Source organism: Macaca fascicularis, chromosome 16 (assembly GCF_037993035.2).
Source record: "Macaca fascicularis isolate 582-1 chromosome 16, T2T-MFA8v1.1".
NCBI classification, from domain to species: Eukaryota; Metazoa; Chordata; class Mammalia; order Primates; family Cercopithecidae; genus Macaca; species Macaca fascicularis.
Genome location: NC_088390.1, coordinates 37,970,914 through 37,998,609, shown reverse-complemented (window position 1 = coordinate 37,998,609; position 27,696 = coordinate 37,970,914).

Genomic DNA, 27,696 nt, shown 5'->3' with positions numbered 1-27,696 from the left:
TTCCCCAGAGGGGCCTTATGATGGACCAATGGATTATTCCTTTGGCAAACCTCACAGGCTTTGACTACCTGTTGGATGGCCTGGAGATTTGGCCCTGTAAATAGGGATTTGGCCATTTGATGCGTATTTTCAATACTCATATGAAAAGTTTGGTGGAGGGTTTTAAGTATTTTCCACTGGCTGGCTTCGGGTAAAAGTACCTTTCCTTCTTCTGTCATTAACCACCCCAAGGGGATAAAACTATGCCCCTGTGAAAGTCCCCATTCTGTTTCAGTCGGGGAATACTGGGGCTTAATCTCTTGGAGGGGGTTGTTCCATACCAAGGGTCCTTCTTCAGGTTTTTCTAATGGGAGGTTCCACCTGGCAGCAATTTTGACTTCAGCATCTGCCCGATGGTTTCCTTCTGCCTTTTCTCCTTCACCTTTCTGATGGCTTTGGCAGTGTGAGACTGCCACTTCCTTGGGTTTTTGCACTGCATGCAATAACTCCGTAATTTCCTTGTGGTATTTAATGGAGGTTCCCCCAGAGGTTAGGAACTCCCTTTCTTTCCATATTGCAGCATGGGCATGTACCATTTGATAAGCATACTTGCTATCTGTATACACATTTATTCTTTTTTCCTTCGCCAGTTCTAAGGCTCAGGTAAGTGCACTACTTCTGCTAACTGGGCGCTGGTCCCTGGGAGAAGAGGCTTACTTTCAAGTACTATTACATCACTAACTATGGCATAATCTGTCCTTTGTATCCCATTCTCCACAAATAAACTTCCATCGGCATATAGGTTAAGGTCAGGATTAGCTAGAAGGGGACTTCTAAGAGATCATCTCGGGCGGCAAAAGTCTGGACTATAATTTGGTGGCAGTCATGCTCAATTGGTTCCCATCTTCTGGGAGAAAAGTGGCAGGGTTAGGGCCACACATGTACGTATTTGAAGCACTGGTCCCTCAAGGAGTAGTGCCCGGTATCTAAGTAGGCTGTTGTCTGATAGCCATAAACTTCCTTTGGCACCTATTATGCCATTTACATCATGAGTAGTCCAGACAGTGAGATCCTTTCCCTGTATTATTTTGATAACCTCTGATGCTAAGACAGCCACCGCTGCAACTACCGATAAACAGTGAGGCCAGCCTTTTGCTACTACATCAATTCCTTACTTAGGTATGCCACTGCTTGTGGGGTTGTCCCACGAGTCTGAGTGAGGACTCCAAGAGCTATCCTTGCTCTCTCTCTGACATTTAAAGAGAAGTTTTGTCCTTTGGGAAGGCTTAAAGATAGAGCTTGTACTAGGGCCTGCTTTAAGGTTTTGAATGCTGTTTCTGCCCCTGGTTCCCATTCTACTTTATGAGTGTTTGCCCTCTGGGTCTCTTTGATTAGAGTATAGAGGGAACTGGCTATCTCACTGTATCTGGGGATCCATAGTAGGCAAAAGTTGGTGATTGCAAGGAACCCACACAACTGTTTTAATGCCTTAGGGTGAGGATAAGCCAGTATAGGCTGTATTCATTCCTTGCTGAGGGCCCTGGTTCCTCTAAGATTAGGCCTAGATATTTGACCTGCTTTAGGCAAAGCTGGGCCTTCAACCTAGACGTCTTGTACCCTTGATTTGCTAGAAAGTTCAAGAGATCTAGGGTAGCCTGCTGGCATGAGACTTCCAAACTGGTAGCTAAAAGTAAATCATCCACATACTGAAGGACCAGAGTGCCTGGACTTGAGAAGTGGCCTAGATCTTGGGCCACTGCCTGACCAAACAGATGGGGGCTATTCCTAAACCCTTGGGGCAAGACTGTCTATGCAAGTTGGGATGTGTGGTCTGTGGGATCCTTAAAGGCAAAGAGAAACTGGGAGTCAGAGTGCAGGGCAATACAGAAGAAGGCATCCTTGAGGTCCAGAACAGTGAACCATTCTTCTTCCTCTGGTATTTGAGAGAGCAGGGTATAGGGGTTGAGTACAACTGGATATAGAGGAATTACTGCCTCATTGATGAGTCTAAGATCTTGCACTAGTCTCCACTGACCATTCGGTTTTTGTACTCCTAAAATTGGGGTGTTGCAGGGACTGCTGCTTTTCCTTACTAAGCCTTGAGCTTTCAAATGTTTAACAATACCCTGTAATCCTTTATGAGCTTCAGGCCTTAAGGGATATTGCCTTTGATAAGGAAAAGTGGTGGGATCTTTTAGCCTGATTTTGGACTGGGCGGGCATTTTTTGCCATTCCAAATTGTCCTACCAATGCCCAGACTTCAGGGTTGATTGCCTCCTCAAGTAGGGGACAACAAATGGGTAACTTGTTCCCCATATTTGTGTAGATAATAGCTCCAGCTTTGGCTAATATATCCCTCCCTAATAAGGGTGTGGGACTTTCAGGCATGACAAGAAAGGCATGTGAAAAGAGCAAAGTCTCCCAGTTACAACTGAGGAGGTGGGAGAAATACCCGGTTACAGGCTGTCCCAGGATTCCTCGGATGGTAACGGACCTTGAGGACAGTAGTCCAGGACAGGAGATTAACACTGAGAAGGCTGGGCCAGTATCCAGAAGGAAGTCAATTTCCTGGCCCTCAATGGTTAAATGTACCCGGGGCTCAGTGAGGGTGATGACATAAGCTGGCACTTGCCCCGGGCACCCTCAGTCCTGTTGTTGGATCATCTGGTTGGGGGCTTCTGGCCCAGAGAACCTTTGTCCTCTGGAGCAGTGCACCGTCCAGTGATTGCCTTGGCATTGTGGACATGGGTGAGGGGGCAGCTTGTTTCTCATTAGAAAATCTTTTTAAAAGTGTCCTAGTAAACCACACTGATAACAAGCCCTACCGGGTGATTGGCCTGCTCCATTTTCTGTCCTCTCTGAACCACCAAGGTTTGTTTGTCTGAGGGCCATGACTAAGGCTGTGGCCTTTCTCTGATCTCGCTTTTCTCTTTTGGGCCTGTTCCTCTTGGTTCCTGTTATAGAACACCAAGGTTGCCAGGTTTAATAATGCCTCCAGATTTTGTTCAGGGCCCAGGGCTTGCTTCTTGAGCTTTCTTCTGATATCTGCAACTGATTGGGTAATGAACTTATCTTTTAGAATGAACTGACCCTCCAGTGAGTCGGGTGACAAGGGAGTATATTTTCTTAAGGACTCCTGTAGCCACTTGAGGAAGGCAGAAGTATTTTCTTCCTTTCCCTGAGTTATGGTAGACATCATTGAATAATTCATGGGCTTTTTCCTAATTCTCCTTAGTCCTTATAGAACACAGGTCAACAGATGTTTGCAACTCCAGTCCCCATGATCTGGGTCGAGGACCCAGTGGGGCTCCATACTGGGGATGGCTTGCTGACCAGTAGGGAATTTGTCCCTTTCTTTGGCTGTCATTCTATCATTTACTTGACTAAGATACCAGGTATCTCCAAACTCTCAGGCTACAACTAAAGCCACATTCTTTTCATTAAAGGCCAGGGTTTGATCTAACAATAGCACAACATCTCTCCAAGTGAGATTGAAGGTTTGCCCTAGACCCTGTAGGACATCTATGTACCTATCAGGATCATCTGAAAACTTCTCCAGGTCTGCCTTGATCTGCTTTAGATCAGAGAGGGAGAAAGGGACATGTACCTAGGTTGGGCCAAATTCCCCTCCCCCTACAGCTTGAAGGAGACATAACCGATAGCCCAGGGATTTTTGTGGTCCTTTGGAGATTTCTTTGCTTATTTCCTTCTGGGCAGGGGAGATTAGAGGAGGTTTATCACTAATAGGAAGGGGAGCTATAATGAGGCTAGGATATGGGGGTAAGCTGAGAGGTCCTCCTGTGGGATGTAAATTGCAAGCTTTGCATTGTTGTGTATGCTCCTTCAATGAAAAAAAAGCTTGGACATAAAGTATTTCACTCCATTTGCCTTCCTCTTACAGAAAAGGTCAAGCTGCAGGATAGCATTGTAATTTATACTTCCTTCAGGTGGCCATTTTTCCCCATCAGAGAGAGAATACTGGGGCCAAGCCATAGTGTAGAAATAATTGAGTCACCTCTTTTTCATGGTTTGTGGGTCAAATTGGTCCCAATGGTTTAGGATGCATTTCAAGGGTGAGCCTGTTGATGCCTGAGGGTTTCCCATCTGAAAGACAAAACTGCTCACAGTTTTGGTTTGTTTGCTTCTCCCCCTGCCCAAGAACCCACAACGGTCCCAGGACCTTGCTGATCGGAAGAGTTGTGTTCGCGGACACAGCAGCAGAAACACCTCTTGCCCAAGAACCTGCAACGGTCCCTGGACCCTGCTGATTGGAATAGTCGCACTCACCAACGCAGCAGCAGAAACACTAGTTTTCCTTCTAGACCACAAGGAGGACCGAGGAAGGTTGGATTTAGTCGCCCTTACTGACACATCCTCGAAAACTTGCACCCTTGCCTGTCTTCCTAGATCACAAAGAGGACCGAGAAAAATCAGATTTAGTGACCCTTACTGACACATTCTTGAAAGACTGCTAAGAGTCCTAAGCGTTTTCCTATTAGTATTGAGACTTTATTTGTGTCCTATAAAGATGCTATGCCCCAAAAATGAAGTGGAGGGCCATACTCTGAGGGAGAGAAGGGATCTCCAGAGTTGGAAGAGTCATGCCTTGTGTTCTCATTTGTATGAATAGGAATGATACAATTTCTGAGGCTCCCCATATCCTAGCTTCAGGAATACCTTTTGTTAGGCCTGCTTGTCTGAGGAGGGATCCTAAAATTCCAGATAGTCCCCGCTACGATGGGACATTGGGCAAAAATTATGTCTTTTGATTGGTGAGCCCGGGTGCCTAAAGAAGGTAACAGAGTCCTGAAGTTTATACTAAAAATCATTCTTACAGGAGAAACTAGAAAAGCACCAGAGACAGGGAGTGGTTTTTAGAAGCGGGACTAGGCTCCGAGAAGAGGCGAGAGGAAGTTTGTCTAACAGGCATTAGGACCCAGGAGGAAAGGGTCAGGATAGATAGGATGGATGGGCAAGTCTTGCTTGGGAGACATGGCTTTGAGAGTTCCGCTCATGGCTGCAGGGTCAACAAACTTGTTGTTGGGACCCGGAGCTGAATGGCTCCCAACTCTGAAGAGTCGGGGTTTGTTAGAGAGCCTTGTCCCAGAAAGCCTGACACCGGTGTCTTCAGTCTGGCGGCCACACTAGTCACTTTTAACTGGCCGACAGGGGCCGGTATGTAGCCCCTGAATTCTAAGGAAAAATAGGGCGCCCGCCACCACACCCAGCTAGTTTTTTTGTATTTTTTAGTAGAGACGGGGTTTCACTGTGTTAGCCAGGATGGTCTCGATCTCCTGACCTTGTGATCCGCCCATCTCGGCTTCCCAAAGTGCTGGGATTACAGGCTTGAGCCACCGCGCCTGGCCCTGGAGTTTCTTCCTTCTGGTGGGTTCATGGTCTTGCTTGACTTCAGGAGTGAAACTGCAGACCTTTGCAGTGTTACAGCTCTTAAAGGTGGTGTATCTGGAGTTGTTTTTTCCTCCTGGTGGGTTCCTGGTCTCCCTGACTTCAGGAGTGAAGCCGCAGACTTTCACAGTGAGTGTTACAGCTAGTAAAGATAGTGTGGACCCAAAGAGTGAGCAGCAGCAAGATTTATTGTGAAGAGTGAAAGAACAAAGCTTCCACAGCAGGGAAGGGGACCTGAGCTCCTTGCTGCTGCTAGCTCACGTGGCCAGATTTTATTCCCTTATTTGGCCCTGCCCACGTCCTGCTGATTGGTCCATTTTACAGAGTGCTGATTGGTCCATTACAGAGTGCTGATTGGTGCGTTTTTACAGAGTGCTAATTGGTGTGTTTACAAACCTTTAGCTAGACACAGAATACTGATTGGTGCATTTTTACAGAGTGCTGATTGGTGTGTTTACAAATCTTTAGCAAGACACAGAGAGCTGGCAGGGCGTGGTGGCTCAAGCCTGTAATCCCAGCACTTTGGGAGGCCGAGAGGGGCGGATCACGAGGTCAGGAGATCGAGACCATCCTGGCTAACCCAGTGAAACCCCGTCTCTACTAAAAAATACAAAAAAAACTAGCAGGGTGAGGTGGCGGGAGCCTGTAGTCCCAGCTGCTCGGGAGGCTGAGGCAGGACAATGGCGTGAACCCGGGAGGCAGAGCTTGCAGTAAGCTGAGATCCGGCCACTGCACTACTCCAGCCTGGGCAACAGAGCGAGACTCCGTCTCAAAAAAAAAAAAAAAAAAAAAGACACAGAGAGCTGATTGGTGCGTTTTTACAGAGTGCTGATTGGTGCATTTACAAACCTTTCGCTAGACACAGAGCACTGATTGATGCATTTACAATCCTCTAGCTAGACAGAAAAGTTCTCAAAGTCCCCACTCGACCTAGGAAGTCCAGCTGGCTTCAACTCTCACTGAGATTGCACCACTGTATTCCAGCCTGAGATTGCACCACTGTACTCCATCTCAAAAAAAAAAAAAAAAAAGAAAAATCCAAAACCATTGCTTAATAAACAATACCATAGCCCCTCAAAAACACATTCTGAAAAGGTAAGAAAGCTGGTAGAAAACTTCAGTTAATATCTAGTCCTTAAAATTTTGAGAATCAAGTTTTCAGTCACCACTAGGCTATATCAATATATAATCCATTCACCTAACTCAGCGTTTGCATATAGCCTGAGCTTTCCTTCTCATTTATAAAATTGACTATAATTCTAAGTTTTTATTATTATTGTTATTCTTATTATTGTTATTGTGAGACAGGGTCTCACTCTGTCACCCAGGCAGTGGTGCAATGGTGTAATCATGGCTCACTGTTACCTCAACCACTAGGCTCAGGCGATCCTCCCACCTCAGCCTCTCAGGTAGCTGGGACATGGTGGCATGTGCCACCATGCCTGGCTAATTTTTTGTACTTTTTGTATTTTTTGTAGAGACAGGGTTTTGCCATGTTGTCCAGTCTGGTCTTGAACTCCTGGGCTCAAGTGATCTGCTTGCCTCAGCCTCCCAAAGTGCTGGGATTACAGCTTGAGCCACCATGCTGGGCAAGTTTTGATTAATTTTAACATGGCAACATACTGACAAATCATTACTGATACAGACTTTTCAGTCTGCTAGATATTATGAATTGTAAGAGTAATGAAGCTGCATTTCATTAACAACAGCTGTATTTCATTAACATTGTGTGACCCATGGACAAATGAATTCACTGGTCACACGATGTCTCTCTCTTTTTTTTTTCCCCCAAGACGGAGTCTTGCTCTGTCACCCAGGCTGGAGTGCACTGGCATGATCTCAGTTCACTGCAACCTCTGCTTCCTGAGTTCAAGCAATGCTCCTGCCTCAGCCTCCTGAGTAGCTGGGATTACAAGCACCCGCCACTGCACCTGGCTATTTTTTGTATTTTTAGTAGAGACACGGTTTCACCATGTTGGCCAGACGGGTCTCAAACTCCCGACCTCGTGAACCTCCCACCTCGCTTCCCAAAGTGCTGGGATTACAAGTGTGAGCCACTGTGCCCAGCCGATGTCTGTTAAAGTAAGCTTGTGATACTTGAACCAGGGAACTGCGGCAATCAGGAAACTGTTGACCATGGACAACTAGTGAATATTTATCTAAGTACAGGCTAGAATCTGTACTTAAGTAAATGGGTGATTAGTTGAAGGAATACAAATTGTAACCAAGTAAGAATGTTTTCTCAGAGCTCACAGTATAATTAGAATCAGAGTCAGATGAAAAAAGAAGGCATAGAATAGCCTCATTCATACAGGAAGTTATCCTTTTTTTTTTTTTTTTTTGAGACGGAGTCTCGTTCTGTCACCCAGGCTGGAGTGCAGTGGCCGGATCTCAGCTCACTGCAAGCTCCATCTCCCGGGTTCACGCCATTCTCCTGCCTCAGCCTCCCGAGTAGCTGGGACTACAGGCGCCCGCCACCTTGCCCGGCTAGTTTTTTGTATTTTTTAGTAGAGACAGGGTTTCACCGTGTTAGCCAGGATGGTCTCGATCTCCTGACTTCGTGATCCGCCCGTCTCGGCCTCCCAAAGTGCTGGGATTACAGGCGTGAGCCACCGCGCCCGGCCAGGAAGTTATCCTAATTGCCAGTACCGATGTAGCAAGTTCTGACCAAGAGATTATGAATCATATCAGTCAATAACTTGTAATGCTGACTTACAAAGGACATTGATGCTGGGCGCAGGGGCTCCCATCTGTAATCCCAGCTACTTGGGAGGCTGAGGCGAGGAATGAGTGCAGAGTGGGGGCCTTGTGTGCAACCCTAGATCTTGCTCCTGGGAGTCCCTGGAGTGGTACTTTTAAAGAAAAAAATGGGGTCTCACTTTAGCTGGGTGTGGTGGCTCACACCTGTAGACCCAGCTCCTCAAGAGGCTGAGGCAGAAGGATCACTTGAGCCCAGGAGTCCAAGATTTCAGTGAGCTATGATTGTGTACTGTACTCCAGCCTGGGTGACAAAGCAAGACTTCATCTCTTAAAAAAAGAAAAAAAAAAAAAAAGAAAAGAAAAGAGGACATTGATGAGGATCAAACTTCTGTGTGTTTAGGCTGGCTCTCTAAAACGTAAGAAATGAAATCCAAATGAACAAATACAATAATTTTTGACACATATAGCAGCTTGGAAGTTTAAAGAAATTCTAGTAAGAATTTAAACAAGCTCTTGTGAAAACTGGAAAACCAAAAAAAAATGTAAATAAAATGTCTTGAGAAAATGAACATATAGTATTTACCGAATTTAATGCCTAAAAATTCAAAATCCTGAAATAGGAAATAAGGGATATGTTTGTCAACAGTAAAAGATTGATGAATGCTAGTAAAATGTAAAACTAGACAGGAGTTTTTTCATCTTATTCCTTGTGTGAAGACATTTAGGAACCTTTTCCCAAGTATACTCCAGCTCAGAAGACAGCTAACCCACTGAGGGCTGGTTTGTTTGTGAGGATGGAGACCTCAGAGAGCAGGACTATGAAGGATGAACAGATACGTTTTGCAGCTAAATTTCAGAAGACCTGCTCGAGTACATACGATAAAACCCTGCTTCATTTAATTTTCTGTCCCCTGACTTTTCCAGTGTGGGTTGCTTGGCTGATTATCTTCTTCCTATTTTATTTCATTTTATAGCCTCCAATCGTCTTGCATTTCTCTTTGTTCTACCAAAATGTTGCCTGAATAAGCTCCGGGTCTTTTGCACAAGTATGGGCTGAACCTGTGCTATGTTTTGCCTATGGGGCCCTTTCTCTGCAGACCTCTTCTGTGTGGTGGTCCCCAGATTGAAGGGGACAGTCTGGCTTGCCACAGCACAAGGTCATCAGAGGGATTTAATCTCATTTTGTGCTCAGCCATCCTGGTGAGGCCAAAGGGGTCATGGGGCTCATTTTGCACCTTGGATGTATATATGGGTTTTCCCTGGAAAAATGTATCATTTCATCCACTACCACTGCAAAGTCCTATAAGCCAACATTTGTTGGGCACCAAACATTCTGCTAGGTGCCTCATATGCATTAGCTTAATTGATTCCTATGAATTAGGTGCCCTTATTATTCCCACCTTATAGACAGAGAAACTGAGTCTCAGGATGGTTGTTTTCCCAACCACTTAATGAGGTTTGCCATTTAATAAGTGGCAGAGTTGGGAGTTGAGCCCAGGTCTGTCTGAGCTCCTAACCACTGAGCAGGTGGCCTTTCCTTCTGCACACACACACACACACACACATTTTTATAATAATGAAAGAATCTTATATATGCTGTTTTGTAGCTCCCTCTTTTCACTATCCCACTACAAGATGGGGCAAGAAGACCAAAATAGATTATTTCCCAGCCTCATCCTGACTGGGCAGAGTCTCCCATGTCTGTCTTTTTCCCCCAGTGGAGTCTGGAGCATGAGTCACAATGGAAAGGTCTAAAAAGCAGCTTCTTTGGGAGAGGCTCCATGGTGACTCTGTAGATCAGAGGTGGGGCCTTGTGTATGACCCCAGATCTTGCTTCTGGGAGCCCCTGGAGTGGCAATGGGAACCCACATATTGACGGATAGTTAAATGAGGGTGGGAGACGGGGATGCTCTGGTGGCCTGAGCAGACTGCTCTTGCCAGGGTTTCTAAGCTACAGGCCCCTTTTCCTCAGTTTCTTCCTTTGCATAGGAAAGGATTACAACCATTAACTTCGGGGTTTTTGTTTCCTTTCCATATTCCGCCATTATATGGAATGCTTTCTGGGCACAGACATTTCAATAGCTATTTGGATTGTTTACTTAAATATATTCTTAGAAGTGGAATTCTTAGCATAGGATTCTTCTTCGAAGTGGAATTACTGGGTCAAAGTTTTTGAAATATCTGACCAAATGAAAGGTTTGTACCAACTTGGGTACCCACCAGAGATAGAAGAAGGAATTATTACTTCCCGACAGGCGAGTCAATGAGATGGTATTGTAGAGTCAGTTTCTTATCACTGAAAGGATTCAGGTGGAAGTTATTAGATTGGTGGTTCTTAATGGGGGTAGTATCATCTCTTTAGGGGTGGTTTTGGAAATAGGGGTATTATTTTTGGTTGTCATAATGATTTTGCAGTTAACTACTTCCATTTAAGAAGGCAAGTCCTCCAGTGTGTGCAATATGGGACAGACCCAGGCAACAAGAAGCTTTCCTGCCTCCTGCCAACTTCTGAATGTCCTGGAAGAAATTAATATAGAAACCCCTCCCAATAAAACAAAACAAAACAAAACAGACAAACAAAATGCCCAGAAACCTGTTTATAATTTGTTGATCCCAGAAACGAATGCTGTTTTATATATAAGTGCAATGTCATGTTTTTGAATTTTTTCAAATATAAACTTAATTTTTCAAAAGTGAAAATACTGGGAAAAAAGGAAAAGATTATACTTTGCGTTTTGTGCAATGTTAACAAGAGCGTGTCACCATTTTGGAAAATCACAACCTGCCTGGTAATGACACTTATGATATTTGAGTTGCTGACACATTTCTACCTACCTGCGTTTGTAGCTGTGGATTCATGGTGCAACACTCACACGAACACGACAGGTAGTTTAGTTTGTGAGTAGAGGAAAAGATACCCCCCACCCCATTTGCTTGTATTTTTGAATGTCAGGTATTAGGTTGAGTCATGAAATTACCATTTTTGTAGATAAAAATTCCATATCGGAAATTTCATACAGTTCAACTTAATATTGAATATTGTCTAACTTCTGAATCTCAATGTATTTCTTCTTCTTCCATGCAAGTATCACAGTACGATGTGCTCAAGCATTTATGTGTTGAAATGTTACTTTATGATATCCCTTTTATTTTTCATTTAAGTTGCAGGTAGATCATTATATTAACTCTTTTGTGTTGTCATGTGAATAGTTTATTACTGCATTTAAATAAGGTCAAGGAGGCATTTAAAATGCTTATGAGGCCGGGCGTGGTGGCTCACGTTTATAATCCCAGCATTTTGGGAGGCCAAGGTGGGCAGATCACTTGAGGTCAGGAGTTTGAATACAACCTGGTCAACATGGTGAAACCCCGTCTCTACTAAAAACACAAAAAATTAGCCAGGTGTGGTGGTGGGGTGATAAGTGCCTGTAATCCCAGCTATTCAGGAGGCTGAGGTGGGAGGCTGCTTTGAGCCTGGGAAGGCAAGGCTGCAGTGAGCCGAGATTGTACCACTGCACTCCAGCCTTGGCAACAGAGTGAGACACTGTCTCAAAAAAGAGAAAAAAAGCTTATGAAAAGGGAGTTTGGGTCTGAAGGGATGAGAAGTTTGCCTTCTTAAGGCAGCACTCACCATATTGTATTCTACGTACCAGAATGCTGGTTGGAAGAACTTGAACACCGTAGTTGCCATATTATCCTACGATTGGCAAGTCATGCTCTCCTGCTGAGTCCCCTAAGGGCTTCTGAAACCAGGGAGGGAAACCAACACAGGGAGTGCCTGTCTGCTGTGTGTCCAGTACTTAAGGTATCATCTTTAATCCTTACAGCCACTCTGTGAAGAAGGTGGGGCTATCCTTAATTTGCAGATGAGAAAACTGAGGATTACAGTGTGTCTTAGTCCATTTGGACTGCTGTAACAAAATACCATAGATGAGGTAGCTTATAAGCAACAGGGTTTTCTTTCTCACAGTTCTGGGGGCTGGGAAGTCCAAGATCAAAGCACCAGCAGATTTGGTGTCTGGCGAGGACTCGTGTCCTGCTTCATAGATGGTGCCTCCTCACTGTGTCCCCACATGGTGCAAGGAGTCAGGGAGCTCTCTGGGGTCTCTTTTATAAGGGCACTAATCCCATGCATGAAGCCTCTGCTCTCATGATCTAATCCCTTTCCAAAAGTCCCATCTCCTAACACTATCACATTGGTGATTAGGTTTTTAACATACGAATTTTGAAAACATTCAGACTATGGCAGAGTGAGTGGTTAGGATACTTGCCCAAGATTACACAGTAAGTAACAGAGCAGGAATTTGAACTAATTTCTGTGGAACTCTGAGGCAGAGTTTCCAGCTGACATATAAGATGCTCAGTTAAGTTTGAATTTCAGATAAACAATGAATAATGTTTTATTGTAAGTATGCCCCCAAGAATGCATGGGATCCATTAATACGAAAATATTATTTTTTGTTTATCTAAATTTCAAAATTAACCTGTGGTCCTGTATTGTTGTTAAGTTTGGCAACCTCACTGCAAGGCCTACACTCTACCATTTCCCTTGCTGTTCTTTTATTTTTCAAGACAGAGTCTTGCTTTGTTACCCAGACTGGAGCACAGTGGTGCAATCTCGATTCACTGCAATCTCGATTTCCCAGGCTCAAGTGAGTCTCGTGTCTCAGCCTCCCAAGTAGCTGGGATTACAGGTGCATACCACTATGCCCAGCTAATTTTTTTATTTTTATTTTTGGTAGAGACAAGGTTTCATCATGTTGGCCAGGCTGGTCTTGAACTCCTGACCTCAAGTGATCTGCCTGCCTTGGCTTCCCAAAGTGCTGGGATTACAGACATGAGTCACTGTACCTGACCTTTTTTTTTTTCTTTTTTCTTTTTTCTATAGTGTCTCACTCTGTCACTCAGGCTGGAGTGCAGTGGCATGAACTCAACTCACTGCAACCTCTTCCTCCCAGGCTCAAGTGATGTTCCCACCTCAGCCTCCCAAGTAGCTGGGACTACGGGTGTGCACCACTATGCCTGGGTAATTTTTGTATATTTAGTAGAGACGGGGTCTTGCTATGTTGCCCAGGCTTGTCTTGAGCTCCTGGGCTCAAGTGATCCTCCTACCTCAGCCTTCCACAGGCATGAGCTATTGTGCCTAGCCTTCCCTTGATTTTTTTTTCTTTTTTTTTTTTTCCGAGATGGGCTCTCACTCCATTGCCCAGGCTGCAATGCAGTAGCATGATCTCGGCTCACTGCAACCTCTGCCTCCCAGATTCAAGTGATTCTCCTGCCTCAGCCTCCCGAGTAGCTGGGATTACAGGTGCCCGCCACCACGCCCAGTTAATTTTTGTATTTTTGTAGAGACGGGTGTTTCACCATGTTCGTCAGGCTGGTCTTGAACTCCTGACGTCAGGTGATCCACCAACTTTGGCCTCCGAAAGTACTAGGATTACAGGCATTTGCCACTGCACCTGGCTGACCCCTTGCTTTTTTTATTCCAAAAATATCTCTTGGGCCGTAGTGCGAATCATCAAAGGAGGCAGCAGGAAGTAGAAGAGAGCCTTCTTCAGGGCTTGAGGGGCCCTGGGACCTGGCCCTGTTCAGCACAGTGAGACTGTGGGAAAGACACACCTGTCTGGACCAGTTTCCTCACCTGTGAACTGAAGAGGTGAACAAAACCATCTCAAGGTCAGAAACTATCTTCTGGGTTCTTACCATGTGCCAGGAACTGTTCTAAGCTCTTGGGCTACAGTAAGGAACAAAACTGAAAAAGTTCCCTATTCTTGGGGAACTTACATTTTAATGGGAAAGAGACTGGCAATAAGTAATAATGCCAGCTACCATTTATTCAGCACCTACTGTGAGTCAGGAGTCAAGCTCTATGCAGGGATTCTTTTCTTCCCCCCCAAGACAAGGTTTCACTTACCCAGATTGGAGTGCAGTGGTGTGATCGTGGCTCACTGCAGCCTCGACCTCCTGGGCTCAAGTGATTCTCCCACCTCAGCTTCCCATGTAACTGGAACTATAGGCATGTGCCACCATGCCCGGCTAACTTTTGTATTTTTTGTAGAGACAAGGTTTTGCCATGTTGCCCAGGCTGATCTCGAACTCGTGGACTCAAGGGATCCTCTCGTCTCGGCCTCCCAGAGTGCTGGGATTACAGGTATAAGCCACCGCACCAGGCCAGAGGACTCCCCTGGCCGTTTTGTTCCTATCTTGTCCTACATCCAGAGCTTGGCATGGTGCTGACACACCACAGTTAGCAGGGGCAGGCCCAGGTTTTGTGGGGCTGGGAACTTTTCTAAGAAAAGTGAGAAGCTTACTAGGCCCTTCCCTGTGTGAAGGAGAGGCCCTGAAACGGAGGCTTTAAGAGTTTCACCATAGGTATGGCTCTGGGCTCAGTCAATGACTATTGAATGAACAAACAGCCTGGTTCATTCAATTGCCTATTTTACAGCTGTGGATATGGAGGTTCAGAGAGGTGAAGGGACTCACACAAGTTCCTGTGACCAGTAAGGAACAGAGCTGCTGATGTGGTTCAGTAGTGAGGGGGAGAATGGGACAATGGCCAGCTGCTGGGTTTTGGATCAAGAAAGACCATGATTGTTGTTGTTGTTTTTGAGACAGAGTCTTGCTCCAGGCTGGAATGCAGTGACACAATCTCGCCTCATAGCAACCTTTGCCTCCCTGGTTCAAGCGATTCTCATTATTCAGCATCCTGAGTAACTGAGATTACAGGCGTGCACCACCACGTCCAACTACTGTTTTGAATTTTTAATGGAGACAGAGTTTTGCCATGTTGGCCAGGCTGGTTTCAAACTCCTGACCTCAAGTGATCCGCCTGCCTTGGCCTCCCAAAGTGCTGGGATTACAGGCATGAGTCATCGCAGCCAGCCTAGAAAGGGCATAATTTTTACCTTTGCATTGACTTGCTGGTTTAACTTTGGCCAATCGTCTTAACCTCTCTGTGCTTTTGTGTCTTGTAAAATGGAGAAAGTAAATACTGCTCCTGTATGGTAGCTGGAGATGATCAAGTAATGCTCATTTGGAGTAAGGGTCTTTCCCTATTTTGTCAGTTCCTCTCTGCCCAGAGGCAAGGTTGGAGGCTCCTCCGGTGCTCTGAGGTCTCTCAGGGCCGCCTCGGGACCTGGGAACACAGGCTAAGGACAGATGGGGTGGGTTTAGTACAGGCAGCTGAGAGTCTGCACGTTTTTGGAGGGACTGTGCTGCACCTCTTTTCTGGAAAATATGGCCCGATGGGCTTCCTTCTCACTCCTCGGAAGCACCTGTTAGTATCTGGGAGAGGGGAAGGGCAGGAAAGGCAAGGGGCTCCTGCCAGCACTGGCTGCGTCCAACCTGGATATTTAGGAAAAAATCCAGGACAAACACCATTAACAGCTTCTCTGAGCCTCATACAGGAGGAAACAGGAGGCAGGAAAGGAAGGGGGAAGTATGCTTTGTGAGTCCCCTACTATGTGCCAGGGGTTTATATATATTTCACAATAGCATGTATATATATAAAGTGTATATATGTACATACTTTCTTGTGTGCCATGCACTGTGCTCGGTGTGTTGCCTGTATTAACTCATTTAATCCTTACAAAAACCCATCAAGGTAATAACTATCCCAATTTTACAGATGAGGAAAGCTGAGGCACAGAGGGGCTAAGTAACTTATTCAAGTTCACATGGCAAATAAACGGTGGGGAAACAGGTAGTTTGGCTCTAAAGTCCACATGGGATGACAGTGGTAAAGCAGGTACTACCACGTCCCTTCGACGCATGAGAAAACTGAGGCTCGGTTGAGGCCCAGCCTAGATCGTACAGCAAGTGGCAGAGTGTGTTTCAACCCAAGCCCATCTGACTCCAAAGCCCCTCATTTTCTATTCTACCCAGTTGCTGCCCAGCCCAGGACAGGATTGGAACCTGTGTCACTGTGCTCTTGTGCAATGTCTGGGAGCAAGCCATTTCTGGGATGTTCAAAGTTAAATTCGGGTCTCACCCTGACTCTAGCCCTAACTCCCTTCACCTCAGCTTGCTGCAGCTCCCAGCTCAGCGGAAGTTAGGCTGGAGAGTGCCAAAGGCAGAATGTCCCTCAGGCCAAGGTTCTGAGGGTGGGAAGTGAGACAGAGATTTGCTCTGTGGGTCCCCACACTCTCCAGCTGGCGTGGTTGTCAGGGACTGTGAACCCCTTTACTGCCACCTCTGTCCAGTCCTGCAGTGGTGCTTGGCGACCCTGAGTGAATGAGTGATGGAGGACCAGGCCTTCCCAACATGTCCTCTCTCTGATGGTGTTTGGATGGCTATGGGCTGAGCTGGTGTCCTAGAGGCTGCAGACCTAGGTATGAGTCCCTGTCTACCACTGTCTGGCTTCATGATGCTGGACAAGCCACTTTCTAAACCTCACTCAGTTTGCTAACAGTTCCTACTTCAAGGGTTATTTTGAGGACACATGTGAAGAGTCCAGCACAGGGCTTAGCATCCAGTAGGTGCTCAATAAATATTCCTGTTTCCTCTTCCCAGGGCCCAAGAGTCTCTCTTTCCTTTCCGTTCTCTCCTGCTTTTTTTTTAAATTGTGATAAAATATATATAACATAAAATTTACCACTTTAACAATTGTGTTCAAATATACATAACAGGCCTGGTGTGGTGGCTCATGCCTGTAAGCCCACTGCTTTGGGAGGCTGAGGTGGGAAGATCGCTTTAGTTTTACAAGAGTTGGAGACCATCCTGGGCAACAGAGTGAGACCCCATCTCTACAAAAAATATAAAAATTGGCTGGGTGTGGTGGCACACGTCTGTAGTCCCAGCTACTTGGGAGGCTGAGGGGGAGGATCCCTTGAACCCAGGAGTTTTGAGGCTGCAGTGAGCCAGCCTGGGTGACAGAGCAAAACTCAGTCTCAACATATATTCACACATAACATAAAACTGACCATTTTGACCATATTTAAGTGTATAGTTCAGGGGCATTAAGTACACTCACATTGCTGTGCAAACACCGCCACCACCATCCACCTCCAGAATGTTCATCATCCCAAACGGAAACTTTGCACCCATTGCTCTCATTCCTCTCTTCCTTCAGCCCTTGGTAACGACTGTTCTGCTTTCTGTCTCTATGAATTTGACCATGCCAGCACCTCCTATAGGTGGAATCGTACAATATTCCCCCTTTTGCGAGGGGTTCATTTCACTTAGTCCTGGAGCCTGCCTGGTTGGAATTGGAGAGCCACTGCGTCCGAGTGGCTGCATGGGCCCTGGGCAGGCCCCTTGCTGCTGGGGGAGGAAGCAGGACTTCTTGTTTGATCAAGTGTGCTTATTGCTCCTGACCCAGGGCAGGCCGTGGACAGCTGGACGTCTCTGAGCAGAGCTGCTCGAATCTGATGAGGTCACTCAGCAGCCTCCTTGGCACGACAGTTAGGATCAAGGGTGATGCTTCTGGAAGACAGCCTGGTGTCCAGGAAGACACTCAGCCTTGGGGGTCACATTCTTCACAATGAAGCCCGGCTCTGCCTCTCCCTTGAAAGCTGCTCAACCTCTCCAAGCCCCAGTTTCCACGCCTATCGAATGGGATGAGCCATGGTGCCCACCCCAAAGGGTTGCCGTGTAGATGCAGGGTGACGAGGCATATACAGCACCGGCCCCATGGAGGGGCTGCAGTTACCTGCTTTGGTGACAGCTCGGAAGGCTGGTGGAGACCATGCAAGCCAAAGCCCCTGGGCCCAGTCAGGCTCACGGTTCTCCACCTCTCTGCCCCTCTCAACTAGCGTCTGATGGTTCTCCTGTGTCTGGGAGAACATATATACTGGGTCTCGCTCTGTTGCCCAGGCTGGAGTGCAGTGGCAATCATAGCTCACTGTAGCCTCGAACTCCTGGGCTCAAGGGATCCTCCCATCTCAGTCTTCCAAGTAGGTGGGACTACAGTTTCACGCCATCACGCTGGGCTATTTTTAAAGTGTTTTTTTGTTTTGTTTTGTTTTTTGTTTTTTTTGTAGAGATGGGATCTTACCAGGTTGCCTAGGCTCGTCTTAAACTCCTGGACTCAAGTGAACCTCATACCTCGGCATCCAAAAGTGCTGGGATTACAGGCATGAGCCACTATGCCTAGCCAGGATATTTTAAAGAGAAATAAAATCTCTTCTAGGAATTGGGTAAATAGGTCTCCTTGGGACACTCCCCCTGTTGTAGCACACAGTCTCCGTCTCTACCCAAGGACAGTAGGTACTCCACAGTGGGGGACAGGCCTCTCAGGGCCTCTAGAAGGGCTGCCTGCTGCCTTTTGAGTGTTTTCCAAGCCCTGATATTCACACACACCTGGCTGTGTGTGTGTGTGTGTGTGTGTGTGTGTGTGCGCGCGCACACAGAGGTGCAGAGGTGGTGGCAGTGGCTTACCCATCCATCTGTTTTTCCTTTTAAGGCCCCCCTTTTGTCTTTTTTTTTTTCTTTTTTTTTTTTGAGACAGAGTCTCACCCTATTCCCCAGGCTGGAGTGCAATGGTGTTATCTCGGCTCATTGCAACCTCTGCCTCCCGGGTTCAAGCGATTCTCTTGCCTCAGATTCCTGAGTAGCTTGGATTACAGGCGCCCGCCACCATGCCTGGCTAATTTTTGTCTTTTTAGTAGACAGGGTTTTGCCATGTTGGCCAGGCTGGTCTTGAACTCCTGATCTCAGGTGATCTGCCCACCTCAGCCTCCCAAAGTGCTGGGATTACAGGCGTGAGCCGCGGCACCCAGCCATCCCTTTTTTCTTGCCAGGGAGTCACAGGTCTCTCTTGGAATGCATTTCAAGTGCAGCGGCTGTTACTGAAAAAGATCGTGGGCAATGGCTGCAGGAGGGTTAATAGTGCCACAGGGTACCAGAGCAGCCCATGCTTCTCAAACTGGAGTGTGCCCACATATCACCTGGGATCCTTTACAATGCAGGCTCTGATTCAGTGGGTCTGGGGTGGGGCCTGAAAGTCCTATTTCTGACCAGCTCCCAAGAGGTGCGTGTGCTGCTGGTTTGGGGTGCGCACTTTGGGAAGCAAGGCCAGATCTCCTCGTCCTTCAAAGCGCCGTGGTCCCTGGGGCTTGCCACGGGTTGCTTGGCTCTGCATGGTACCCACCTACTGCCCGCCCTGGCTCCTTGTCCTGCGTTTCCTTCCTGCCTTTGGCCCTTTCCTTCATGCTAAGCTTCTGCAGCAACAACTACCAAAGCCTGCCTCTGGCCCTCAGCTGTGTTTCTGAACTCAATTACTGTACGAGAAAAAAGAATTTTAACTTTAATGATAATATGAGTAATAATCTTCCATTGCAGGAAACTTGGAAATTACTAAAAAGCATATGGGAGAAAAATGAAAATTATCTAGAACCCCTTAGCCCAGGGAGAACAGCTGAGATTTTGATTCATTCCTTTATCTTCTTTTATCTTGCATATCTATATTTTAAAACATGATTGAAATAATAGAAAATAAAAATGGACATTGCTTCTTTCTACAAAAGAAGCACATAGCCTCTTGTATCTGCTACACTGTATCCTGCTTTCCCATTTTATTACTGGGTCTTTGAAAAATGAGAAAATGACTATTCCATAGGCAACAATAATTATACATGTTTATTGAATCCTTAAGATTTGAGGTGCTGGGGTAACGCATGTTCATTATATCAATTTAATGTCATTCCATCGTTTGTGTAACTGGCCTTCTAGATAAATAATGTAATAATGAACATCTTTGTACAAGCATTTTTATTTTCTTTCTGATTATTTATTAGACCAGATGTTGGGAAACGTGTTGTAAAGAGCCAAATAAGGAATATTTTCTGTTTAGTGGGCCGCACAGTCTCTGTCACAACTTCTCGACCCTGACATGGGAGCACAAAAGCAGCTCTATGCTCTGCAAACAAACCCATGTGGTGAGTTCCAGTAAAACTTCATTCACACAAATGGGTGGCTGCTTAGATTTGGTGCAGCTAGATTTGGTCCGTAGTTTGCCAACCCTGCTTTAGACTAGAATCAGTCCAGGACTGCCAGATTTTTTCAGTAAAAGGCAGATAGAAAATATTTTAGGCTGTGCCAAATATGGTCTCTGCCACTGCAGTGAATGTCTCGCCCTCCTCTCCCCACTCCTTTTCCTCTCATCCTCGTTCACTTTCCTCTTCCATTTCTTCCCCCTTATTCCTTTTCTTCCTCCTCCCTTCTTCTTCTTTTTTTTTTTTTTCGGGACAGACTCTGGCTCTGTCACCCAGGCAGGAGTGCAGTGTCACGATCTGGGCTCACTGCAAGCTCCGCCTCCTGGGCTCACGCCATTCTCCTGCCTCAGCCTCCTGAGTAGCTGGGACTACAGGTGCCCACCACCATGCCCGGTTAATTTTTTGTATTTTTAGTAGAGACGGGGTTTCACCATGTTAACCAGGATGGTCTCGATCTGCTGACCTCGTGATCCACCTGACTCGGCCTCCCAAAGTGCTGGGATTACAGGCATGAGCCACTGAGCCCAGCCTCCTCCTCCCTTCTTATTTTTCCAACCTTTAAAATATGTAAAAACCGGCCAGGCGCAGTAAACCCAGCACTTTGGGAGGCCAAGGCAGGCAGATCACTTGAGGTCAGGCGTTTGAGACCATTCTGGCCAGCATAGGAAAACCCTGTTTCTACCAAAAATATATAAATTAGCTGGGTGTGGTGGAGGGTGATTGTAATCCCAGCTACTTGGGAGGCTGAGGCAGGAGAATCACTTGAACCTGGGAGGCGGAGGTTGGAGTGATCCGAGATCATGCCACTGCACTCCCAAGTGAGACTATGTCTCAAAATAAATAAATAAATAAATAAATCCACATTGCTTTGATTAGTAACAAGCTGGCCATTTTTCATGTTATCCATTTATATTTCCTCTTCTGAATTTTTTTGTGTGTGTTCTTTTTCTTTGAGATTTTGTTTTTTCCTTTTTGGTTTTGCATGGCCTTTTAACAAAGAAAGGATTTTAAATGTTGTCATATTTGTTGCAATTATTTTCCCAGTGTTTCATTTTGCCTTTTGATTGTATTTATGATTATTCCCATGGAGAGAGGTGCTTACTTTGCATTTATCTCTTCCTTTGTGAGTTTCATTTTCTCCTTGAAACATTGCTATTTGGGCTTGTGATGACTGGCTTATCCTGCTTTGCTCTCAGGCTCTTGATATCTCATGAACAGTTCAGAGATACAGTGGAGAAAGGTATAAGTTAGAAGTGCTTTCAGCTGCACCTCACAGAAAATCTGATAAAATAGTGGTTTAAGCCAGTGGTTCTCAAACTTAGCACATGCCAGAATTACTTGGGGGCACTTGGTAAAACTCAGTTTTCGGGGTCTCAATTTTTTTTTTTTTTTTTTTGAGACAGAGCCTTGCTTTGTTCCCCAGGCTGGGTTGCAGTGGTGTGATCTCAGCTCACTGCAAGCTCTGCCTTACAGTCCCACTTTAAAGAGTCAAGTTCTATTGGTCTGGGTAGGGCCTGAGAATGTGCATTTCTAACTCTCCCAGGTGGCACTGAAGCTGCTGGTCTGGGGACACACCTGGAGAACCACTGGCTCAAGCAACAAAAACATTAAATTGCCTCATAAGGCCAGGTATGGTGGCTCACACCTATAATCCCAGTACTTTGGGAGGCCAAGGCAGGAGGATTGCTTGAGGTCAGGAATTTGAGACCAGCCTGGGCAATAAAGCAAGGCCTGGTCTCTACAAAAACAAAACAAAACAAAATAAAAAACAGCCAGGTGTAGGGGCATGTGCCTGTAGTCCTGGCAACATGGGAGGCTGAGGCGGGAGGATCGCTTGAGCTCAGGAGTTCAAGGTTGCAGTGAGCTATGACTGTGCCACTGCACTCCACCCTGGGTGACAGAGTGACATCCCATCTCAAAAAAAGTAAATACATAAAAATAAATTACTTTGTAGAACAAAAAGTCCAGATAAGAGCAGTCTCAGGCTTGGTTTAACAGCTCAATAATATCAGGATCTGGGTCAAGTCAATAATATCAGGATCTGGGTCAAGTCTTTACTGTTCTCGTGGTCTTTTTCCTCAGGACTGCAAGATGGCTGCCATAGCTCTAAGCATTTACAGTTACATCAACATTCCAAGCAGGAAGAAGGGAGATGGTGGAAGAGGCTTTTAACAGGATTGGGCACATTGCTGCTTTGACCAAAACTTGTAAGCAAACATCTGATAAAGAAGAGAGGGTGGGTTTTGGGTCACAGATGGTCTCTGCCCTCAGGGCCTTCCTGCATGATGTGGAAAGGAGGACAGTGCAGGTCCCTGGACTCCCAGCTGCAGGCCCAGTGACGTCCCCTGTCAGGATATCCTGCAGAAGAACCCAGTTTCAAGGCAGCTTGGCCTCCAAGCTGGTTCTGATCTTGGCTTCACTGAAGTGATTGGAATTCTGCCGTGTTTCTGATACAAAGGGTGGACTGGCCCCTGTTCTGGTGTTTGGACACTTTCCCGCCTGAATGCCTGATGAAATAATTGGCCCCGGTCTCTCTAAGTTGGGAACTCTGCTTGCTTCTGCCAGTTCTTCTCCTGGTTAGGAGTCCTATCCCCAGACAGGAGTCTGGAGCTGTGAATCTTGCCACATGTTAGTGGCCATGCTGAGTGCCACCTGGCTTCCCTGAGATGTCCCTCAGCTGCTGCCAAAGCCCCCTGACAGTGGGGCAGGGTGGGACGGGGGACCCTTTGCAGGGTTGCCTGGATTGACGGGATGCGCTTTGCCTGCTGATCCAACTTTCTCTTACTGTTTATATCTGGTGTTTGAATGACTTGCAACCTTCCTCAGAGGCCAGGGCTGGCTCAACTGGCACCATCTGGAGTGGGAATTGGGAGGAGGAAGTTCCTATCTCAGAAGATAGGAAATACCAAAGGCACAGAGGAATGGGCTAAAGCAGTGCCTGTAATAAAGTGCCAACATGCGGTGCAGGGCAGGGCGAGGTAACCTAACTCCAGAGGGGTCGAAGGTGCCTTATCTGGTAGGATGCTAGCAGACCCAAGTGAAGAAAACTGGACACCAAAAAAAACCTTAACTGGGAAGTCCAGGGGTAAGCCTGGCTTTAAGCATAGCTCATTGCATTGGTTCAAAATGGTTTCACAAGACTCCAGCTTTTCGTCTTTCAGTTTGGTTTCCTCGGTGTTCACTTCTTTCTCAAACTGGCTCTGCCCTCATGGCCACAGGATGACTGCCAGCAGCTCTAGGGGCTGCATCCTTCTCATTTTCTTTCCAGAAGAGAAAAAGAAAATCCTCTTCCCTGATGTCACAAACCAAAGTCCCAGAATTGAGATGTATTAGTCCTGATGGGGGCCCATTGCCCTTCCCTGAAACCAACCACAAGGGCCCGGTAAATGTGAGAAGTGGTTTGGTTAAAGGTTGGGTTATAGGATTCAACCCTAGACTTGGGGGTAGCATCGTTCCCACCCACACCACATGGCTGAAAATGAGGCAAGTGTGCTTCTAAAGGATATTCAGGGGCACTGCTAACGGGAGAAGGAGAGAGTGGATGTGGGGAGGCAGCCCATAAATGTTCATCCTTATTGGACTTGAACTTGGGGGTCACAGCAGGGCATGTATGGTAACGGCAAGATGTTTTTTTTTCTTGAGATGAAGTCTCGCTCTGTCACCAAGGCTGGGGTGCAGTGGTGCAATCTCGGCTCACTGCAACCTCCGCCTCCAGGGTTCAAGCGATTCTGCTGCCTCAACTTCCCGAGTAGCTGGGACTACAGGAGCATGCCACCATGCCCAGCTAATTTTTGTATTTTTAGTACAGATGGGGTTTCACCTTGTTGGTCAGGCTGGTCTCGAACTCCTGACCTTGTGATCCGCCCACCTTGGCCTCCCAAAGTGCTGGGATTACAGACATGAGCCACCATATCTGGCCTTTTGGCAAGATCTTATCATCAGGAAAAAGCATGTAAGGATAAGTACACGGAGAGGAGGGGGTGCTGATCATTGCTTTGACCACCAACGATGTGATGTGTGACTAGTTGGTCTGGCTAGGAGAGGGACCAGGGACAGCAGGCACCTTGCTCTGGTCCCTCTCCTTTCCTAGCATCTGCTCCAGCCGAGTTTGCAGGTCTCGTTCTGGGTCTCAGGGCCTCCCAGGCTGCCCATTCTGCTGCAGTTAACTCCTCCAGACCTAGGATGAGATTGACATCCTCCTACTCAAGGAACACAGGATTCAATTAACCAGTGTGTTTATTTTCTTGGCAATAAAAATGCTGTTTAGAACATTCATTGCCATTCAGGACAATGCCTCCTTGAAAAGTCCTTTGGGCTTACTGCCCTTGTTATTCTCTGTAACTCAAATATAACTTGTCAGCCCCATGTGATATATTTCAGCTTGAGTTTAGTCCCAGAAAAAAAAGCTTGTGGCCACAGCTGCATGCGAATGCTTTCTGTCACCAGAGGACAAAACCAATGCAAAGTGAACATTTTTTCCACATAGGGCCAAATACAGCATCCAAGTTGGAAATTGGCATTCCTCAGGTGTCTGCTGGTGTCTACTCTCTCTGCTACCTTTATGGTCTGTTTTCCTTTTTGTCCCTAATAATCACAGTCACCACTGTGTTTAGTTTTGTGAGCCTCCTAAATGTTTTTGGAATCAGAGTAAATTCAAGGGAAGTAAATAAATAACATGTGATTTGTTGATTTGTTTTCCCTTATGTGTTCGTTGTCTCAGCATGGAAGAGAAAAATGCATAATTGAAACATAAACTTTGTCTGATTAAGATCAAATGAGATCAAATGAGATTCTCTTATTCATCCTCCTTTTTTTCTCTTTGCTCTCTTTTCTGTGTTCCTCCCTCCCTCTCTCCTCCCCCTCCTCTTTCCATTGTGAAAAAGTGTTTGATCCCTTTTCTGAAGGGGAAAGATAAATGTTGGGAGCTCAGAAGTGGCTGCTGCAACATGCCTGCTTCTCAGCTTCCTCTGGGGTGGAAATTCATTTAAAACTTTCAGTTTGCAAAGTGGCTGCCAAAGCCACAGCATTAGAAGGGAGGAGGGGACTCCGGATCTGGGGGTACAAGCTGGAGCCAGGCAGTGGGGATGGGGGTGGGCATATCTTGCAGAGCCCATCCCTTGGGAGTACCCTGGAGGCCTAAAAGGGAGTGTCCGTCTGAATGGTTAAGAGTCTAGACCCCTTGACTGCAACCTTGAGTGGGTCTTAGCTTCCATCCTGTTACTCTCTCTATTAAAACCCACAGAAGTTCCCTGTTTCCTTTCTTTTACTTTCTTTTTCTTTTCTTTTCTTTTTTTTTTTTTTTAAGATAGGGTCCCACTCTGTTGCCCAGACTGGAGTGCAGTGGTGCGATCTCGGCTCACTGCAACCTCCGCCTTTCAGGTTCAAGCGATTCTCCTGCCTCAGCCTCCTGGGTAGCTGGGACTACAGGTACGTGACACCATGCCTGGCTAATTTTTTTGTATTTTTAGTAGAGACGGGGTTTCACCGTGTTAGCCAGGATGGTCTTGATCTCCTGACCTCGTGATCCGCCCGCCTTGGCCTCCCAAAGTGCTGGGATTACAGGCGTGAGCCACCGTGCCTGGCCTCCTTCTTCATTAAGGTCAACCTCTTTGTGGCTTGCAAAACTCTCCATAATCTAGTTGCAGCCTGCCAAGAACACCTTTATCACTATTAACACCCAACACAACCCTTAGCTTTTGTTTTCATCTTACACTCCCAACACAGACACACACTATTTCACTGGGTTTGAACAGAAGATCTGAACCTTTCAGCCCACTTCTCCCTGCTCTAGATTTGGGGCAAGTCACATAACCATTCTAAGCCTTGGGTTCTCTTCAGGCAATGGAGCAAGTGGATATTTACTGAGTTCTAGAAGCATGGCATCTATTTCCATCTGTTTTCCTCTGGGAACATCCCCGTCTGACTTTTGGTCCATGGATCTCTGGGTGGAGTTAGTTCATGCTCAGTTTCAAGAATAGAATTTGTGATGTAGTCTAAAGCTAAACAGTGCAACCCAAGCCTCCATTCTCCCTGATCGGTTGGTTGGTGGGCAGATGACCTAAGCTGGTGAATCTCAGGGCTTGTGCTGGAAATGCTGGACACAGATACTTTCTCTTTTAAGCCGGATTTTTTTTTTTTTTTGAGTCTCACTCTGTCACCCAGGCTGAAGTGCAGTGGCTCAATCTCAGCTCACTGCAGCCTCCGTCTCCTGGGTTCAAGCAATTCTCCTGTCTTGACCTCCCAAGTAGCTGGGATTACAGGCACCTACTATGCCTGCCTAATTTTTGTATTTTTAGTAGAGACAGGGTCTCACCATGCTGGCCACACTGGTCTCGAACGCCTGACCTCAAATGATCCTCCCGCCTCGGCCTCCCAAAGCGCTGGGATTACAGGGGTGAGCCGCCGCGCCCGGCTCAGTTGGATTTGCATCTGGAAGGATGTGGTTGCAGTAGCTGAACTACAGGATCAGGTCTGAGAAGGCACCATCCCGAGGGAGCAGAGCTGAGCTAGGGAGAAAGAACCTAGTCCCAGCCCGTGTTGGAGTGCTGTTCCTCCCAGCTAGAACGACTGCTGCTTGGTTCCTTCTCTCCTCCCTCTGTCCAAATCCTTCCTGACTTTCCTGACCAACACAAAGTCGCTTCCTCTGGAACCTCCGATCACTGATCCCTCCAGCCCCCAGTGGTACCCATCACCCAGGACATCAGTGACACCACCTGATTTAACTCCTGGTTATATGTGGGCCTCTGTGACTTCTAGTGGGCTACGTGTTTTCAATAGAGTGAGTGTTTCCTTGAGGTTAGGGCTCTGTGAATCCTTGGTGTCTAGCATGGTCTAAGTACCCTGGAGGTGCAGAATCAATATTTCCTGTTCCATGTCCTTATGGGACTGTTTTTTTTTTGCAGAGGTTGTGATATCAAAGCATCTAAAACTGTCTGGCACAAAGAAAGCAGCGCCATGAGAACAGTGTGGGCTTTAGATTCGAATCCCTGTGTTGCCCTGTAGAGCTGTGTGACCTTGGGCAAGTCACCTAAGTTCTGTCAGCTTCTGTTTCTTCAGTGTAACATGAAGCTACAATATTTCCCACACAGACCTTGTATTTTTTGAAATAAGTGGTGTAGCGGTGCTAGGTAGATGTGTATTCCTTCCCCTGCCTTCCCAATGCTGGTGGATGCAGCTATTACACAGATGAGATGCAGAGACAGTTGAGAGATTGATACATTGGGATCTGGAATATTTGGGGATAACTGACATTCCTAGACAATCTCCAAGTTTGCTTTGGTCAATGGTACTGACCCAGAGCCCTCCATACCCAAAGGGGACCCAGGCTGCTAGTAAGTAAGTAATGACTAAAGAATAATTCAGCCAGGCTTTATTTGGACACAATTGATATGCCCAAATCCAACTCAAGGCTCACTTCAGATACTGCCTTCTCCAGGAAGCCCTTCTTAATCCCTCCTTAATCCCAGGACCTGGACATATCTTTCTGTTTAGTTTGATTGGTTTCTTTTCTTGATGGGCAGTGTCAACCAGCACATAGTAAACTCTTATTAATCGTGTGTTGAACAACTGAATGAATACATTTTCATCCAGTACAAGGAGTCTCAGGAAACAGTGAAGTGCCCTGTAAGACTGAAGCAGGAAAGAGATCCGGAGGGGATCACGGAGAGTCCACAGCAGG